This window comes from Odontesthes bonariensis, chromosome 12 (genome assembly GCF_027942865.1).
Source record: "Odontesthes bonariensis isolate fOdoBon6 chromosome 12, fOdoBon6.hap1, whole genome shotgun sequence".
NCBI lineage: Eukaryota > Metazoa > Chordata > Actinopteri > Atheriniformes > Atherinopsidae > Odontesthes > Odontesthes bonariensis.
In genome coordinates this window covers 31389217-31404025 of record NC_134517.1, presented here as the reverse complement: position 1 = coordinate 31404025, position 14809 = coordinate 31389217, and positions in this window count along the sequence as shown.

Genomic DNA, 14809 nt, shown 5'->3' with positions numbered 1-14809 from the left:
TCCAGTAGATTTCCAGAGGAACACACACTCACCCCTGACACCTGTGAACATCCAGAGAACAGGGAGTGAGGTGATAAAATCTTACAAGTACCTGGGTGGGTGTTCACCTTAACAATAGACTGGTCTAGACTAATAACCCCACTGCATTTTATAAGAAAGGGCTGATTAGACTCTATTTACTCAGAAGACGCAGGGGCCACTGCTAAGGACCTTTTACGACACAGCAGTGGCATCAGCATTTCAAATGCAGACAGGAACAAACTGGACAAAGTGATCAAGGAGGCCAGCTCTGTCCTGGGATGCCCCCTTGACACAGTGGAGGTGTTGAGCGAGAGGAAGATGTGAGAACAAAATTCTCATCCCCGAGGATGGACAAGCTCCACCCTCTGAAGGACAGTCTGAGATCACTGAACAGCTCCTTTTGTAATAGGCTCCTTCACCTCAAGTGTGTGAAGGAGAAGTATCGCAAGTCCTTTGTTCCGGCTGCAGTAAGACTACAATCAGCTCTGCTCCGAGTATCCCTGAACTCTACTCAAACTCATTCACTGACTGCACTTTACAGAGTTGCATAACCTTTATATGTGTTGTATATACTGTTTATATCCACTCTCTTTATATCCACACCATACAGTCTGCTGTATGTTATTGTCCATACATGCTGCTCATGATCTTATGAATACTATTATTTGTATACATAATAGTACCCTTATGGCTTTCTATTTTGTTTCCCATTTGCCTATTCCCTGTTATTGTCAAGGCGTGTGGTGTGGAGGTGATGATGAAGGACCCCAATGCAGATATTAAATGAAAACTTGATTTTTTTTTTTCAAAGTACTGTAACAAAAAAAGCCAGATTACAAAAACATAAACTGACTAAACAAAACTTAAGGAACAAACAAAAACCTGACGAGGACAAACCTGATTCCAAACATGAATGACGGTGAGGATCTGACAATGAACATGAACTAACTGGGAGACTAAATACAGAGGAAGGTGATTAGAGAGTGAAGCTGATGGCAGGGCAGAAGAACGACTGAGGCAAAACATTGGACTCCAAACATGACAGTTATGATGTACCTGATGATGCAACAATGTGAATTTCCCCACTGTGGGACTAATAAAGGTTAATCTCATCTTATCTTATCTTATCCTCAGTGCTCAATGCCTCAGGTTACGTCTTTGGGGAGTTTTAGATCAGATGAAAGGCAAGTGGAAAGTTGGCAATGACATGTTAATCCAGAATTAATAAAGACAAAATGTTCCTGCTGCAAGATTGTTGACTCATCTTCTCAGTGTGAATAAGTATATTTACACATTCGTACAACCAGTCTGATCTGGTGAACACTGGCTGCAGGAAATGGCAAATGTTCCCAAATGTCCAGTTGAAGCCTTAGAAAAGTTCAGGAACACAGTAGGCGACACATTCCAGCTCAGTTAATTAACATATATCACGAAGAGGAGCCCAAACCCAAGTGAGGACACTGAAATAAGACCTTGACCTATTAAAGGTCATCAGAATAATTACCTCCTCAAACTAATCTGAAAAGTTCTTAACTCTTTGCTTCCTTTTAGGATAATTTTCACACAAACTTCTTGAGTTTCTTCAAACTTCTTCTAAAATAAGCATTTTGTAATTCAGTTGATAACATTTAAAATGTAATTTAGCTTCACTCAGGAATTCACATGGCTAACTACCATTAAACATACCACTTCCTGATGATATCGCTCACCCCATTGTCATTCCAGTGGTGTCAAATCTTTTTAGTTTGTTTTCAGTTTCACTCTGTTTTACTCACAGCACAAGTTGAAAGAGTTAAGTACCAAATTGACCTTAAAACGACTTGAAATCCACTTCAAGCTTTGTATTGCAATGTTAGCTTAGCCACCAATGGCTAAACTAGAAGAAGATTGGTCAGTCGGATTAGATTGACAGCTGGGCTAACAGAAGATATGAGCAGCAGCAATATTTACATATGCAGGGTTAAGTAGAACTTACTGCTGAATATGGATGACCTAAGGGTGCATCTGTGTGCCTGTGGCATTTCTGATCAACCTTCTTTATGCCCATAAGAAAATTGAAGCCTGTTGGTTTTCATAGGTCAGACCTATATGTTCTCTATGAAACATTGCCACAATTTCACGAGAAGTTTAAGTTATCCCCGAGATTTTCTGAAACCACTTTTTTCCCTTGATGTTCATGGTCAAACACTATCTTTCCAGGTTGTGTTTCACCCAACTTTCAAAGTTCCAACCATCCCCTTGGCTGATTTTGTTCGATTATTGCACTGCAACAATGTGATCCTTTCAGAAAAAGAGAAATATCTTTTCCTCGAACACGGGATGTGTCTTCTAACGTGGTTGTTTAAGGAACCGGGAGCCACTCAGCGCATCAGTTAGAGTTAAATACCTTTTTTGTGCGGAAACATATTCTTCATCGCAGTACTTTTTCAACAGGAGGCTTTTTCCTATTTGCTTGACTTTATTTTGGCAAGGCATTGTGATTTAGACTTTTCCAAAGTACAGACAGACGTCTGCGTAGGTCTGCAGTTCACATGTGCGCTCCTCTCACCGAGCTACTGAAAGTGCATTTGAAATGCTCTCAGCATTTCAGCTGACTGACAGCTTTAATTGTTTCAGACTGCAGAAGCAGAGTGAGGGAAATAAATGCTCACAGATTTGCAATAACGTCCCTAAGCGGGAGAAAAAAAGAAAATCACAAGTTAGCTAATCAAGAATGCAGCAGAGAAGCCAAAGATCAGAAGTTGAGTTCTCGTGTTAAGGCCAAGGTGAGACTCATAAACCATTGTGAAAGAAATTATTAAGCTCTTAAAACCCAGCTGATCTTCATTTCCATTTCCACATCTGGTTTCTATGAAGTCCTTTAATGAGCCTGATGAAGTCTTTAGTATTTCTGACACAGGTGATGAGATGAAGATAAGATGTCTCACACTGTTGGACTTCATGAAAACACAGAAATACTTGACTTATTACTACAGTTTTGCCCTCACATGAATTACCTTTTGGATACAAGAAGAATTCTCGTCTGCCTTCCCTCTTTGAGAGATCAACAAAAAAAACGTGTACACATATTATCCTTTTTCCTTCCCTGCATCTCTGTGAGGGTGGCTGCATTTAAAAGCGTCTTCAAACGGCACTGAGAGGAGGTGCAAAAACCATTTAGGTTAAGACCGTCATCAAATCCAGAGGCTTTATTGTGGCAAAAAAAGCAATTATCCACTGTGTGCTGTTGAAGAACAGTTCAAAACAGACACCTTCCATGCATTAATGACTTTTATACATTTCTGCCAAGTGGGAGATTAACTGAAGTGTGCACAATAGCTGTGTCTAATACCTGCAAAGCCAACAGAAAGTAACTATCAAATCAGACTGAAGAAAAAATGCATCAAAAGCAGATATTGTTTTACATCCAAATAACCAAGGTTATGAGTTTGCAATTGAATAGACTGTTGTCTCTTGTAAAAACTATGCGAGACAGCAGAAGTTTTTGCTTTATTCCCAGATTATAAATTAATCACACCAAAGTTCTCTTGACACCCAAAGACAGTAAAGTGTAAAACACTGAATTTCATGTAAGGTAGGAGGTATAACTGTCAAAAAAGGATGTTTAATATACTAAAGGGCTGCATGCAGAAATGTATGCACAAGTTTTGTATGTTAACATCGTGAAGTCATCGTGCTGTACACAACCACTTCCTACTTATTTACCGTCAGTGTAACCACACAAACGTGGTATGAAAGGCAATATTCCTATAAAATTTAATACACAACATTCATTAAATCACTTTGCTTTGAAAAATTAGAAGCAAACAGCTTGAATTCGACAACATGTTTTCTGTGGAGGATGTTAAAACCTCATTATCAGTTTTCTACAACACAGACGGTAACATCTGATACAGCTGATAAATATTTTAGTTGTTTCTTTTCCTTTGAAATTTAGAACCTAAAGCACTTACAGATTCTACTACTGTGGTGCCATATACTTGTATCATGCATGTGTTTGCTTCTGCAAAATGACAAGTTTCCAAAGCTCCAAAAAAAAAACTGAACATTCAGTTTGTATTTTTCACTTTATCCACTGAGGCTTTGGAAGAACTCCATGTGCCTGAGGGCTGAAGAATTCCCCCAGCAGTGAAAGTGTGTATTCCTTCACATTGAGTCAATAAGAAAATCAGCAAAATCAGAGGTAGTGTATTTGACTCCAAACACTCATCAAACATTATTGTCTCCTGTTCTGTTCTAAGGACATTTCAGAGGCGTTCAGCTTACTGACAGGGTTAATAAATCAAAGAAAAGTGCATCTACTGTTTGTTTTTTATGTGTTTTCTCTGCATGTGTCCTTGTCTGTGGGGTTTTCTAGTTTGTGTTATAAATAACAGACGAATGGGTTCTGTTTCCTCTTCATCCCTCTTTATCTGCTCTCCCTCCTGCTGACTCTAAATATTTATCTCTGCCGCTCATCTATTGCTAAGTCTCCTCATCTTCACCCCCTGTCTTATCTCCGTTTTGTTGCTTTGTCTTAATGCTGCACAAGCACATCAGCCTGTGTGCTCCTGTCCTATTTACTGTAGTTTGTTGGCGGGAGACATTCTTCCCATTATCAACAGCAGGAACAGAAATATACTTTTTGTTTTTAAAAACTTGCCCTTTTCATCCAAATCCAATCTATTTAAACTGTATTTTTGTCATCCACTGAGGTTTCTGTCAGTAATTTACTGAATATTTTTCTACAAAACATCTTACACATCTTTATATTTATTCATTTTTGTCAGAGGTTGCCCCAGAGAGGTTTCCCCCTCTCATGTCCTCCTTTAATTACAAAAAATCATCAATTTATCTTATTATTATTTTCCATCTAGAGGTCAAGCTTCTGTTAGTTAAGTACTCAGTCTAAATCCCCATTTGAGACAAACACAGTGTTAAGTACGCAGTCCAAGGTCTTGGTTAATCGATCAATCAATAAAGTCTTTTATAGACCTTTGAAATACTGCCATTCCTATAAGCTGCAGCCAGGAAACAAATGGAAAGAAATGCAAAGCGACGGAGCTTGAAAGGAGTGGACAGTCAGTCAGCTAGAAAGAGAATGAAAGAGAGTAAATGATGGAGAGTGTAAGAGACACTTGGAGACTCAGCGAGTGAACAAGGGAGACAGTAATTACTCTTGTGACTGAGAGGGAGCATAAGGGAGATGGAGAAAGAAAATGAGTTAGAGGGACAGGCTCCAAAGAGGAGACTCAATCTGACTCTGAACACTTTACGATGTCGTTCTAAAGGGGAAAATAATTCAAAACAATTCAATTATAAAACAATTATAGAAAAGAAGGCAATATTTGACTCAAAGACATTAGATATGCAGGTGTACAAATTACCTTTGTTTAAAGAAATAAAAAGTCTCTTGTGATTTTATCACATATGGTCAATAAAAGTGTATTTTACTAAAGTTCAGAGATGAATTAAAGATTGAAACCTACAATCTAATCTAAACAATGCCACCTCTTAGCTCAGCTAGTTAGCGTATCAATCATAAACAAAGATAAATGATTGAAATCGATCTTTTCTTCTATTCCAACAACTATCAGGAAGATGACTGCTTCATAAACCAAAGTACAGTCACTAAAGTTTACTGAGCAGGAAATTATCTTGGTCCTTTAGAATTCTATATCTTAGATGGAGAGAAGTTTATGTACCTCTGCAGTTTAACCTTCTGCCAGTGAACCTTTATGGCCATAAAACTTTTTATCATGGAAGTCTCTGTAGCTCACCAAGTGGGGCTTGTGCCCCATATCCAGAAAGTCGAGTCCTTGCTGCAGCCGGCCAGAGTTTTCCATTCGAGCCTCCATTTTATGGAACTCTGTGCCCAGTTAGCTAGGCGCAGGAAGTCCATAACAATCTTCAAATCCCTCATTAAATGCTTCCCTCTTTGTTAAAGCCTCTTGAAATATCCATTAGGTTTATCAGAGGATTTTATATTATTAGTAGTTTTATGAACATCCTTCTGATCCAACTCCCCTCATCCCTTCTTGTAAAGCACTTTGTGATATTGGTAGGAGCCGCTACACAAACAGCGCTTCATTTATTTTCCCTTTGTTATCACTGCTACAGCTATACTTATCAGTTTTATACGTGCGCGTAGTTTCAACAGTAATGTCGATCATTATTATCAGAACAGTATTATCAAATTGAAAAAAAAACAAAAAAAAAACGTGTAATTTCCCTTTTTGGATATATAAAGTATTTATTCTCTTCATTTCATCATAGGTTTGAATCAGCTTGTTTGACACATTTTCACGACATAAATACTTGCATCAAGAATATAACCGTGTAATGACACGCGACCACAGTGAATTCCACAATGAAGTTGAGGTTAACTTGAGATGATGTCTCTCAATAAATTTAACGATGATTAAAACTGCAGTTGTTACTTTCACATTCACCTATTAGCCACAACATTAAAACCAGCTGCCTATTGTGGTAGGCATTCACCTCATGGCTCCAAAACAGCTCGGATGTGTCAGGCATGAACAAGGGGACCTCTGGGGTGTGTTGGTCCTGTGGGTGGCAGAGTTGACTTTAGTTAAGTTTAACAGAAGAATGTCGTGTTACACACATCTCCTGTCAGTGGTTGTTGTTGTGGCTGATGAGTGTGTGTATTTCTTCACAAATCAATAGATGTATGACAGTAAAACCTGGAGTTTATCAACAACATATAATTATTGCAATTGTAGTATGCTGACCCAATCACAAAGAATGCCACGAGGGCTCCTTCTCTGGCGTGAAAAGTGAACAAAAGCACAATAAATTGTTCATCATGTATCTAGCTTCTCGCACAAAGAAAAGTAATTATGTCAGTCAGCCTAACATTGTAAGAGCAGAAGCAAAGAGGGAAAAAAATATACATTTAACTACTTCAACCCCGACACATATGTGTCATTCTAAAGAGTCAATTATGGACTGATGCAAAGAAAAGAAACTCAATAACACACACAATTTATTGCAATTAGAGATAAACATTCAACACAATGAGCAAACAAATCTAAAGCTGCATTATCTAAAATCTTATTTCGAAAAGTCTGCGTGATTATACCAACGCTTCTTTTTTTCAGATAACACACAGTGATGAAAAAGAGATGGCTGTCACATCAGTGAACAGATGTAACCTCCATTATGTATGCCTGAGTAGGAGAAAATGAGCCGGAGCGACACAGATACAGCAAATGTTTGTGACTTTATTCTAATACCCTCTGTTTCAATGAAGAGGCTCCTGGAGTCATGAAACTGCTTTATCTTCACGTGGATGAAATGGAGATAAAAAACATTAGCAGCACATAGGAGCAACACAAAATGTGATTTTACGGAGCCAATAAAGCTTAAACCGACTGCTGTTGCTTATAGAACAATTTGTTACAGGTCCCATACAGTCAAAACCGCTATTCAAATAAAGACTTGTAGACACTAAAGACAATAAAGACTGGAAAAGTAATGGCTTGATGTTAATCAGAGTGGAGGAGTATGAGTGTTGACATTACTCGAGGAAAGGCTCTCTTGTTGTTTTGATACCCTAATAAAGATGCCCATAGTTGAGGTCTGTCAGTGAGTTATCTGCGTGAGCACCAGTGTCCCTGTTGTGTTAGCCTGGTCACAGTCATAGTTACCCTTAAGGCAGTTCAGTTCAGTTTTTAAAATTTCCACCTGAACAAACACTCAAATTCAGCCTGTCACAGCTCTGCGAGTGTGAGGCCAAAAGAAGCAACTTATGGACACGAGACACTTGGGAGAGTAGCCCTGAGACCAAACCAGAGGAAGAGCTTAAAAGTTTAAATAACAGCCTTCATAACTGAATTTTTCACTAATGATGCCCTGAAAATGAAGTACAATAATGTTCTCCAGGTTTGGCAACCTTCAGAAAAAAAAATGGTCTGCTTTCACAAGTAGAAAGACGTTGATTTTTTATGATATATACATACTGCATGTGTAACCTACAAAAAGCCTTAATGAAAAATAATGTTCATTTATTTGCAAAACCATCAAAAAATATAACCTGTGTGCGGTTTTCCTCATAATACAGTTCCACACGGTGTTCTACAGTGTTTTTCTGACAAATCCACAGGAGATTATAAAAAGCTTTAAAGGGACACTATGAGGAAACAGAACCTTCTCTTTAAGGAGACTTAGAGACAGATACAGCACCAACAGTTGACTCATAGACTGAAAGAGATGGAGGAACATGAGAGATATTGGAAAGTATTTCCAACCATCGGTTTTTAAATACATTTTTAATCTGAAAAAAAAATCTGAGGTATAAATACACAGCTACTGTTTATTAACCCACTACGGTTGATAATAAGAACTATTTTCCGATTACTCTACTTTTTGGAAAATAAAGGAAATCCCAGATTAATGAGATTAGCAGTACAGTGTGATGAATACTGATATTTCAAATAAAGCATGAAAGAATGCTAGAAGCTCACCTTAATGGAATTTTGAAGTCTTACCATACAAGATTACTGGCATTTATGCTAATGTTATTACATATATGAAGATTATACATCAGGGCTCCAAACTAACGTTCAGAGCCGTCAGCCATGACATGAGCTCCTGCTGGATCTTGATGAGCTGCAATAGTCTAAGCAGAAAATAGCACTCAAAGACACCATAATTCAATATAAACACAAGAAACTTGTGCTAAAGAAAATAAAAAATAAAATAAAATAAAGGACCAGACTCAGTGAATAATTCCCTACACTCCGTATTATATAGATCAATGAGCAGTGCTGACCAACACATCATTGGGGTCATCAGGTGGGAACCTCCTTTCATCAGTGTTTCGTCTAGTTGGGCCCACGACACCTCCAGGAGGCTAGACAATGACCACTGGCGTCCCAGAGTCACCCCCCTAATGCCAGCCAACACTGCCCCTCACACCACAACAACCATAATCTACCTCAGCTTCTCACCAACTGCACACCAGTTAAAGCGGGGTGGGGATGCAAACCCTGGTTCGGGTAGGGGAAGAAATAAAAGAGGTAAGAAAAGCAGGAATGGGATTCAAACCCTGGTTCGGGTAGGGGTAATGAAAATATAGAGGGTGCCAGAGGTGGAGGCAGGACAAGACACACTAGCAGATTCAGCAGACAAACTCACCTAAATAGTCCTATAATCACTAAAATACCAGCAAAAACAAAGCCATACAACTCACTCCAAGCCAACTCAGCCAAAATGGCCGCCTTGTTTCAAAAGGATCACATGTGCCAAACCCTCCACTTAAATAGCTTGAACTTCTTCTTTGCTTTTTCAAAAGTCTGTTTACCCTAAGTGCCCCCCCTGCTGGGCCCCCAGCTGCTATTGCATCTTCTAATCCAAATCCACTGGCTGGATTTTCCTGCTTTATCTGAAACCTCCTGCACTATTTTTCTCACACTCTGTCCACTTACACCCAGCTCCCTCAACAATGAGACAACAGACTTTGCAACAAATCCTCTACATCCTACTTCCACTGGACAGATTCTAACCTTCCATCCTCGCTGCTCTGCTTCTGCCCCCAACTCCACATATCTAAGCTTTTTCCTTTCATATGCTTCTGCTACTAATTCCTCCCAAGGAACAGTCAGCTCTATGAAATAGACTCTCATTCTACTCCTAGACCACAAGACTATATCAGGCCTTAGGTTTGTAGAGGCTATTTCCTGGGGAACAACAAGCTTATTTCCTAAATCTACCTGCATCTCCCAATCACAAGCATCCTCCAAGCTGCCGTGCCTCCTTATCGTCTTTTTAACTTTCTCCCCCTCTTGAACAAACTGAATTGCAACTCTCTGTACCTTGGACCCTCCTAAGTTTACCTGCCTTCGTTTATCTTCAATACCTGCAGCTAAACTTCTTAATACTTGGTCATGTCGCCATGTATACCGGCCTTGTGACAGACTAACCTTATAACCTGACAAAATATGCTTTAGAGTTGCAGTACCTGAACATAACGAACATAACGGGTCTCCATTTACCCAGAGTTTTAGGTTCTGGGGAGTTGGCAATACATCATATGTTGCCCCTATCAGAAATCTAATACTCCTTTCCTCCATCCTCCACAGTTCTTTCCAACTAAGCTTTTTCTTTTCTACACCTTCCCAATTCACCCACCGTCCCTGCTTAGCCTGAGCCACTGCCTTTGCACTCCTTAACATTTCCTCCTGTCTACGAATCTGCTCAACAACTAGCTTTCTCTTCTCCTTGGGACCTGCTCTACTCCACACTGGGTTGCCTGGGCCAAGCCCCAAGCCTCCCCGGCCTATTTGCACATTACCCACAATCTCTGTATGTCTAAGAGTTGCTTCTGCCTCCTGAGCTGCCAATCTTGGTTTCCACTTCCTCCCCTTGGTTGGGTTTGGAACCACCTTACTGACTACCACATCTTTACTCCCAGCTAACAGGAGCTCTGTCCTAACTTTAGTACATTTAAACTCCTCTACTAGACTAGATACTGGGAGCTGGAGTATGCCTTTCCCATACAGTGCCACAGTACTTAAACATCCAGGAACACCTAGCCACTTCCTAATATAAAAGCTAACTAATCTTTCCATTTTTTCTACAACAGATAATGGAATCTCATACACAGACAGTGGCCACATCAACCTAGGAAACAATCCAAACTGCAAACACCACAGCTTCAACTTTCCTGGAAGCTCTGATTTATCTATTCTATCCAGTCCCTCAACAACATCTTCCCGAAACTGCACTGACTGCTTTCCATCATTCATGTCTGCCTGGTACCACCTGCCTAAACTCTTCACTGCCTTTTCCCTTATTATTGGAATGCTTTCTTCATCTATTACAAACTTTCTATCACTTAATTTCCCTCTAATTATTGAGATACTTCTAGACTTAGTAGGTTTGATTTTCATCCCAGCCCACTTTAGATTTTTATTAAGTCTCTCAAGTATTCTCTTCATACATGGCACTGTTGTAGTCACTAACGTCATATCATCCATGTATGCTCTAATTGGCGTAAGGCGCATGCCATCCTGACGTCTCTCTCCTCCTACAACCCACTTGGAAGCTCTAATAATTATCTCCATGGCCATTGTAAATGCTAATGGAGAAATTGTACACCCTGCCATAATGCCTATTTCTAGCCTCTGCCAACCTGTTGTGAAACCTGCTGTACTTAGGCACAGTCTAATATCTTGAAAATATGCTCTTACTAAGTTAACCACTACTACAGGCACTCTAAAATACTCAAATGCTTCCCAAATAAGGCTATGTGGCACTGAACCAAATGCATTTGCTAGATCTAGAAATATAACATGCAAGTCTTTTTTCTCAATCTTGGCTGTCTGAATCTGATGCCAAATCATGCTAGTGTGCTCTAAACACCCTGCGAAACCTGGTATTCCTGCCTTCTGCACAGTAGTATCTATTAAGCTATTCTTTTCTAAATAACTAGCTAATCTCTGTGCAACCAAACTAAAGAAAATCTTCCCCTCTACATTTAGGAGAGAGATCATCCGGAACTGACTCAGGTCCGAGGACTCTTTCTCCTTTGGAATAAGAACGCCTCCTGCCCTACGCCATGCTCTAGGAATAACCTGTTTCTCCCAAACTATTCTTAATTGCCTCCACAAAAACTTTAGGATATCAGGTGCACTTTTATAAACCCGGTAGGGGACTCCATTTGGCCCTGGGGCCGACGAAGCCTTTGCACGCCTGACTACCTCCTCAACCTCCTTCCACCTAGGTGGTCTAACGTCCATCTTATGAGCTATCTCTCCTAACGGTGGCATGTCAGGTGGAAGGCCTACTACTCTACGCTGCTCAAGATCTGAATATGTATTTCTTAGATACTCTTCCACCTCTGACTTTGTTGCCTTAAGCTGCCCTCCCTTTTCCTGGTTAAACAACCCTTTAACAAACTTGAACGGGTCCCTATAAAATGCCGTCCTTACATATTCTTTCTTCTTTCTCTTTTTCCTAAGACATTCAGCCCTTCTAAGTATTGCTAGCCTGCCTCTCAGTTCTTCCTGCAAAACATTAATTCCCTCTCTCTCTTCTTCTGTAGCTTTTTTCCACTGCTTTCTTAAATTTCTTCTTTCCTTAACCAATTTCTCCATCTCTTTTTGCCGTCTAGACTTACCTAAATGTACTTTTTCAACCCTCTTTCTATCTTGCACCCCAAATCTCTCTACACCATAGGAATAAATTATATCTCCCATCTTCTCTAGCCTATCGCTTGCATTTCCTCCTAACCTACCCAATATTATTGACAAATCTTTATTGACTGCCTCCCATTCTTTGTAACTATTTGCCCTAGGCCACTTAACTCTATCTTTCTGCTCCATATTTCTCTCTCTAACTGGCCTGTTCACCTCAGTATCAGCTGCATCCCTTCTTAGAACCTCCTCATCCACCTCCATAGCTGTGTTATTGATATCCTTCGGACTGTGGTTTTCTACCTGCCGCTGGACTTCATCCGACTTACTCGATTGACTTCTTAAAAAGTACTGATCGATGTGGCCACACTGCCCTTCTTTTACCACACATCTCTTTCTTCCCTGATGCATTTTAAGGCCTCTAACTGATGTTACTTTCTGCCAGCCACAAGGACAAACCTGAAGCTTACTTCCCTCTAGTCTACCACTTTTATTTACGCTCTCTTGGCAATTAGTTCCAATTGCCAACCAGAAAATCTCATCTATGCCACTTCAACACAGAACAGGGCAGAGGTCTGTTTACAGTTTTATGAGGGAATCTGGATTTATTTTTGTAATTTTATCACTGCAGAAGTAACTTAGTGGGAACTTGTGGGTGTGGTTTTGGCAAGTTTGACCTTTAGATTGTTGAATCATGGATTCAATACCAATTCAATGAGCTGAGTCAACTTAGAAAAAAAAAAGAAGCAAGAGTGGAACAACCTTAGCAATTCTTGCATCAGGGCACAACTTCAGAATGATAAATGAAGTCAGAGCAACATAAAGGAGCATATTGCTGTATTATATTGTAAAACATGACTTCTGTGGGCAAAACAAAACTGAACTACATTGGAAATGTGGTTGTTGAGGAACAGATACCCTTCATCAGAAACCCTCCAGAGCGGGTGGACATGAGAGGATCGTAAATAAATAATGATGTACATAAAGAACATCAGTCAAGCTTCCAGGGAAGAGGATGAAATATCAAACATGTGCGGAGCTCGCAGTGTCTGCTTTCATATGAATACCAGCTATGGTCCTTTTTTCATTATGCACAATACAAAAAATAATAATGTGATGTATGTTATCTACTCTGAAGAAGTCCTAATAAACTCCTGGGTGTTACACAACCCTGGGTTGCTTTGGTGCAAGAGCAGATGAGACCTCTTTGTGTGCGCGTCTGGTTTTGTTGTTTAAATGAAAACATCATTCCTGCATGACAAACTCGGAGCATCTGTGAAATACAGTGTTGGTAGTGTCAAGATTTGGCTGTGTTTTGTATTTGACCTGGACTGCTTGCAATCCTCAACGGAAGAGTGACTTCTGAAATTTATCTCTGAGTTTTGAAGGACAAAATTCAGAACAAATGTATTTGAAGTGAATCTTCTGGGAAAGTGGGTCATGCAGCAAAACATTCACCCTGAGCGCACAGCTCTTTCTACCAAAGAACCGTCCAGGAACAGGCTTTGTGAAGTGAAATATCCGACCATAACCCAACAGAGAGGTTGTAGAGGGACCTGAAGCTTGCAGGTAAAGTTACTGTGAGCAGAGAATGGCCGAAAATTCTTCCAGATAGTTCGATGAAGAACAATCTCAGGTTATTCTTTGAAATCAAAACAGCAAACTACGATTCAAAAGATTGTATGTTGTTGATGAGAGCAAGTGTTATGGAACAGGGAAGTCACACCAGATATTTAAAGCAAAGGTTTGCAGAGCTTTTCCTACCAACTGATAAGTAATATTCTTTCATTTCCCTTAATAAATAAGTGTCATAGTTTTGACTTGTTTCTTTAAAGGAACACAGGAGAGTTTGGAAAAGTCTTTGTTCTTTAGCTCCCCCTATAGCTGAGGGATGTAACAGCCTCTGTGTGAGCCCTGCACGTGCACAGCCAAACACAGGAATTTGTTTTCATGTTGAGGAGGCCACAAAGACGCTAACAAAAGCCCACAAGCATGTCAGACGACCGTTAAGCAAAATGCTGTGGAGCAGGGCTGGAAACCAAAGAAGTGTACTGTGTTATCTCAGCCTCAGGGCACTCCAAATTATTCAGAAGCACATCATTTTAAGGTTCACCAACTTGTCTAGTGTCATTTTAGGACATTCTAGATGTTTTTTTTGTTTTTCAAATGTACCTTGTTTTTGTATTTACTTAACACTTGTTTACATTCAAACTGCCAGGATTGATGGGCTCAGTCTTACTGCAGCTGAGGATGGCCATGCCTGCAAAACCTTTAGAAATCAAAGTGATCCGGACGAGAGGACCTGAAGGTTCAAAGAAAAGGGGACTGGAAAACAGAAAAAGGCACAATGGGAGAGAGAACAAGAGACGCTTGAGGGGGAGAGGAAGAGTGAGCCAATACGGTACGAGGGAGAGAGACCCTGAGTACCAGTAGAGAGAGAGAGAGAGCGCAGGAGATCCCTGCTGAGGGAAAGAGAGGCTGAATGTGAGAAGCAGCAAGAGGAGAGTTGAAGCAGAGATGCACTCGGCTCCTAGTCACCACCGAAGACGGCTTAACTTCACGACCTGAAAACCACATGAAACCTTTTCAGTCTGCTGATGGTTGATGAAGAGACGGGGTGTTCATCCCCTTCTGACTTCTTTTTCCTCCTT